Source organism: Ambystoma mexicanum, chromosome 2q, assembly GCF_040938575.1.
Source record: "Ambystoma mexicanum isolate Mex_15411 chromosome 2q, UKY_AmexF1_1, whole genome shotgun sequence".
Taxonomy (NCBI): domain Eukaryota; kingdom Metazoa; phylum Chordata; class Amphibia; order Caudata; family Ambystomatidae; genus Ambystoma; species Ambystoma mexicanum.
In genome coordinates, this window is record NC_090924.1 from 692665901 (window position 1) to 692670900 (window position 5000).

The 5000-nt window shown below is 55.8% G+C and overlaps 2 non-coding genes across 2 annotated transcripts; both read left to right on the forward strand.

Moving 5' to 3' along the window:
* The first annotated feature begins 1250 nt into the window (after positions 1–1250).
* TRNAL-CAA (transfer RNA leucine (anticodon CAA)) lies at positions 1251–1362 on the forward strand. Its single transcript has 2 exons — positions 1251–1288; positions 1317–1362. It is a non-coding gene; the product is annotated as a tRNA-Leu (tRNA).
* Positions 1363–3041: 1679 nt separating this feature from the next.
* Positions 3042–3153, forward strand: TRNAL-CAA (transfer RNA leucine (anticodon CAA)). Its single transcript has 2 exons — positions 3042–3079; positions 3108–3153. It is a non-coding gene; the product is annotated as a tRNA-Leu (tRNA).
* Positions 3154–5000: the final 1847 nt, after the last annotated feature.

A 5000-nucleotide genomic window follows, 5' to 3' on the forward strand; every position in this document is an offset into this window, starting at 1 on the left:
TCTCTTCTGAAATTCGCAGGAATCCAGAGGTTGGAGCGGGCTGAGGGAGTGCGCCTTCTTGCCTCTGTCGTCTTTCAAGACACATCCTCCTGCTGGGAAGCTGCCCACCCTGAGCAGCACAGGTTTGCGCTCTAGGCCGGTCGGCCACATATATCTCGCCTGATCGAGCCCGATCGAGCGGCAGCAGATGGCCTTTGGCCAGCGAAGGCTGCCGCTCTTCTTCTTGTTTCTCTGCTTGAGAGGCAGCTCAGTCCTCTGCGCTTGCGCCAGGGGCAGGCCACGTGACACGCAGGGGTCAGGCCGTGGAGAGACTGGGGCATGGCGCCAAGTGAGGTAAGCAGACCACCCCCCTCCCCCTCACTGCTCTCTGCATGCGGTGGCTCGTTGGTCTAGGGGTATGATTCTCCCTTAGGGTGCGAGAGGTCCCGGGTTCAAATCCCGGACGAGCCCTTTTTTTTGGAGCGCCGAAAACAAAAAACACAGAGTCCCCAATTCCCCCCCAAAAATAGTTTGTGCGTGACCGTATCTGGTTCGATGCCCGTTGCCAATGGTTGGCTGCTTTTAAGCCCATGGCCCAAGAGGCAGTGTTGGAAATTCCCCCTCCTTTGTAATGATGCGCTGGCGGCGAGCTGATGTATAAAGGTTTGGACATGCCTTCTGGGTGGGGACTGCCATGGCTCGCGCCACTGTTGCATCCAGCTTGGTCTTTTGTATGTGTCTGCAGCCTGTGTGTGAGGTGCTGTGAGTGCTGCCATGTAGGTCCGGCGCAGGCTTGCGCCAAACTTTCACGTTGGTGTGTGCCACCTGGCAGGTACCAGCGGGCCCCATGAGACATCAGTGCCACAAAGCCTTTCAACTGAAAGCTGTCCCAGCACACTAGAGCGCAGCCTACCAGAGCTGTTTCTGTAGTGTAGTGGTTATCACATTCGCCTAACACACGAAAGGTCCCCGGTCTCGAAACATGGTGCTGGTTTCTTTTTCTTTCCACAATGTCAATCGGACACATTTGACCGCATGCAGGTTTCGACAGGTATGGACAGGCCGGCACTACGCCATGAGTGATCTGAGGCCAGCCCTTATTTGCACCCTGCAAACTGTCCACTGGCTCCATCAGTGGGCGTTTCCTGCCATCCCTGGGTCCTTAAGTGAGTGTTTGGGTACTTTTGATGCAGAGATCGGGGCATGAAAACCGGCGCTGGCACCTGGCGACATTGGGTACTGAAGAATCTTTCCCAATCCTGCCCATAGCTGTCAGGGTGGCCGAGTGGTCTAAGGCGCCAGACTCAAGAGGCGCAGCTCTTCCCTGCATCTGGGTGTTCTGGTCTCCGATTGGAGGCGTGGGTTCAAATCCCACTCCTGACAAGCCGGGCTCATTTTTTTGAGCACATTTCAGAGTGTAAGGCTTGCGGAAAACCTCGTGGGGGCCCCCGAATGCAGCGCCCGGCAAGCCTCCCTGTTCTCTTCTGCTGCCTTGCAACTGGAGCTGTCTGCCAGAGACGCCGGAGGCACACCTGCCCTTAAACCCCCACTGGCCCACGGCTGCAAAACCTGCATTTTCTAGTGGCTGGCTTGGTGGCATATGTCACTGAGCCCAGTCTACTCAGGAAGTGAAAAAAGTCCCCTTCACAGTTGGAGAAAGTGCTCTCCTGCCACCTGTCGGTCGTTGAAGGCACCACACCTCAGCAAAATAAAAATAAAAAAACAGACATGCTCAGTTTGGGGGATGTAAAGGTATTTACATAGCAAGAACAGAGAGGCTGTTGGGAGATGACAGAAGCCATGCTGCCCCAGAGTTCTCTTCTGAAATTCGCAGGAATCCAGAGGTTGGAGCGGGCTGAGGGAGTGCGCCTTCTTGCCTCTGTCGGCTTTCAAGACACATCCTCCTGCTGGGAAGCTGCCCACCCTGAGCAGCACAGGTTTGCGCTCTAGGCCGGTCGGCCACATATATCTCGCCTGATCGAGCCCGATCGAGCGGCAGCAGATGGCCTTTGGCCAGCGAAGGCTGCCGCTCTTCTTCTTGTTTCTCTGCTTGAGAGGCAGCTCAGTCCTCTGCGCTTGCGCCAGGGGCAGGCCACGTGACACGCAGGGGTCAGGCCGTGGAGAGACTGGGGCATGGCGCCAAGTGAGGTAAGCAGACCACACCCCTCCCCCTCACTGCTCTCTGCATGCGGTGGCTCGTTGGTCTAGGGGTATGATTCTCGCTTAGGGTGCGAGAGGTCCCGGACGAGCCCTTTTTTTTGGAGCGCCGAAAACAAAAAACACAGAGTCCCCAATTCCCCCCCAAAAATAGTTTGTGCGTGACCGTATCTGGTTCGATGCCCGTTGCCAATGGTTGGCTGCTTTTAAGCCCATGGCCCAAGAGGCAGTGTTGGAAATTCCCCCTCCTTTGTAATGATGCGCTGGCGGCGAGCTGATGTATAAAGGTTTGGACATGCCTTCTGGGTGGGGACTGCCATGGCTCGCGCCACTGTTGCATCCAGCTTGGTCTTTTGTATGTGTCTGCAGCCTGTGTGTGAGGTGCTGTGTGTGCTGCCATGTAGGTCCGGCGCAGGCTTGCGCCAAACTTTCACGTTGGTGTGTGCCACCTGGCAGGCACCAGCGGGCCCCATGAGACATCAGTGCCACAAAGCCTTTCAACTGAAAACTGTCCCAGCACACGAGAGCGCAGCCTATCAAAGCTGTTTATGTAGTGTAGTGGTTATCACATTCGCCTAACACGCGAAAGGTCCCCGGTTCGAGACCGGGCAGAAACATGGTGCTGGTTTCTTTTTATTTCCACAATGTCAATCCGACGCATTTGACCGCATGCAGGTTTCGACAGGTATGGACAGGCCGGCACTACGCCATGAGTGATCTGAGGCCAGCCCTTATTTGCACCCTGCAAACTGTCAACTGGCTCCATCAGTGGGCGTTTCTTGCCATCCATGGGTCCTTAAGTGAGTGTTTGGGTACTTTTGATGCAGAGATCGGGGCATGAAAACCGGCGCTGGCACCTGGCAACATTGGGTACTGAAGAATCTTTCCCAGTCCTGCCTATAGCTGTCAGGGTGGCCGAGTGGTCTAAGGCGCCAGACTCAAGAGTCGCAGCTCTTCCCTGCATCTGGGTGTTCTGGTCTCCGATTGGAGGCGTGGGTTCAAATCCCACTCCTGACAAGCCGGGCTCATTTTTTTTAGCACATTTCAGAGTGTAAGGCTTGCGGAAAACCTCGTGAGGGCCCCCGAATGCAGCGCCCGGCAAGCCTCCCTGTTCTCTTCTGCTGCCTTGCAACTGGAGCTGTCTGCCAGAGACGCTGGAGCCACACCTGCCCTTAAACCCCCACTGGCCCACGGCTGCAAAACCCGCATTTTCTAGTGGCTGGCTTGGTGGCATATGCCACTGAGCCCAGTCTACTCAGGAAGTGAAAAAAGTCCCCTTCACAGTTGGAGAAAGTGCTCTCCTGCCACCTGTCGGTCGTTGAAGGCACCACACCTCAGCAAAATAAAAATAAAAAAACAGACATGCTCAGTCCGGGGGACATAGCAAGAACAGAGAGGCTGTTGGGAGATGACAGAAGCCATGCTGCCCCAGAGTTCTCTTCTGAAATTCGCAGGAATCCAGAGGTTGGAGCGGGCTGAGGGAGTGCGCCTTCTTGCCTCTGTCGGCTTTCAAGACACATCCTCCTGCTGGGAAGCTGCCCACCCTGAGCAGCACAGGTTTGCGCTCTAGGCCGGTCGGCCACATATATCTCGCCTGATCTCGCCTGATCGAGCCCGATCGAGCGGCAGCAGATGGCCTTTGGCCAGCGAAGGCTGCCGCTCTTCTTCTTGTTTCTCTGCTTGAGAGGCAGCTCAGTCCTCTGCGCTTGCGCCAGGGACAGGCCACGTGACACGCAGGGGTCAGGCGGTGGAGCGACTGGGGCATGGCGCCAAGTGAGGTAAGCAGACCACCCCCCCCCCTACTGCTCTTTGCATGTGGTGGCTCGTTGGTCTAGGGGTATGATTCTCTCTTAGGGTGCGAGAGGTCCCGGGTGCAAATCCCAGACGAGCCCTTTTTTTTGGAGCGCCGATAACAAAAAACACAGAGTCCCCAATTCCCCCCCAAAAATAGTTTGTGCGTGACCGTATCTGGTTCGATGCCCGTCGCCAATGGTTGGCTGCTTTTAAGCCCATGGCCCAAGAGGCAGTGTTGGAAATTCCCCCTCCTTTGTAATGATGCGCTGGCGGCGAGCTGATGTATAAAGGTTTGGACATGCCTTCTGGGTGGGGACTGCCGTGGCTCGCGCCACTGTTGCATCCAGCTTGGTGTTTTGTATGTGTCTGCAGCCTGTGTGTGAGGTGCTGTGAGTGCTGCCATGTAGGTCCGGCGCAGGCTTGCGCCAAACTTTCACGTTGGTGTGTGCCACCTGGCAGGCACCAGCGGGCCCCATGAGACATCAGTGCCACAAAGCCTTTCAACTGAAAGCTGTCCAAGCACACTAGAGCGCAGCCTATCAAAGCTGTTTCTGTAGTGTAGTGGTTATCACATTCGCCTAACACGCGAAAGGTCCCCGGTCGGGCAGAAACATGGTGCTGGTTTCTTTTTATTTCCACAATGTCAATCGGACGCATTTGACCGCATGCAGGTTTCGACAGGTATGGACAGGCCGGCACTACGCCATGAGTGATCTGAGGGCAGCCCTTATTTGCACCCTGCAAACTGTCAACTGGCTCCATCAGTGGGCGTTTCTTGCCATCCCTGGGTCCTTAAGTGAGTGTTTGGGTACTTTTGATGCAGAGATCGGGGCATGAAAACCGGCGCTGGCACCTGGCGACATTGGGTACTGAAGAATCTTTCCCAGTCCTGCCCATAGCTGTCAGGTGGCCAAGTGGTCTAAGGCACCAGACTCAAGAGGCGCAGCTCTTCCCTGCATCTGGGTGTTCTGGTCTCCGATTGGAGGCGGGGGTTCAAATCCCACTCCTGACAAGCCGGGCTCATTTTTTTGAGCACATTTCAGAGTGTAAGGCTTGCGGAAAACCTTGTG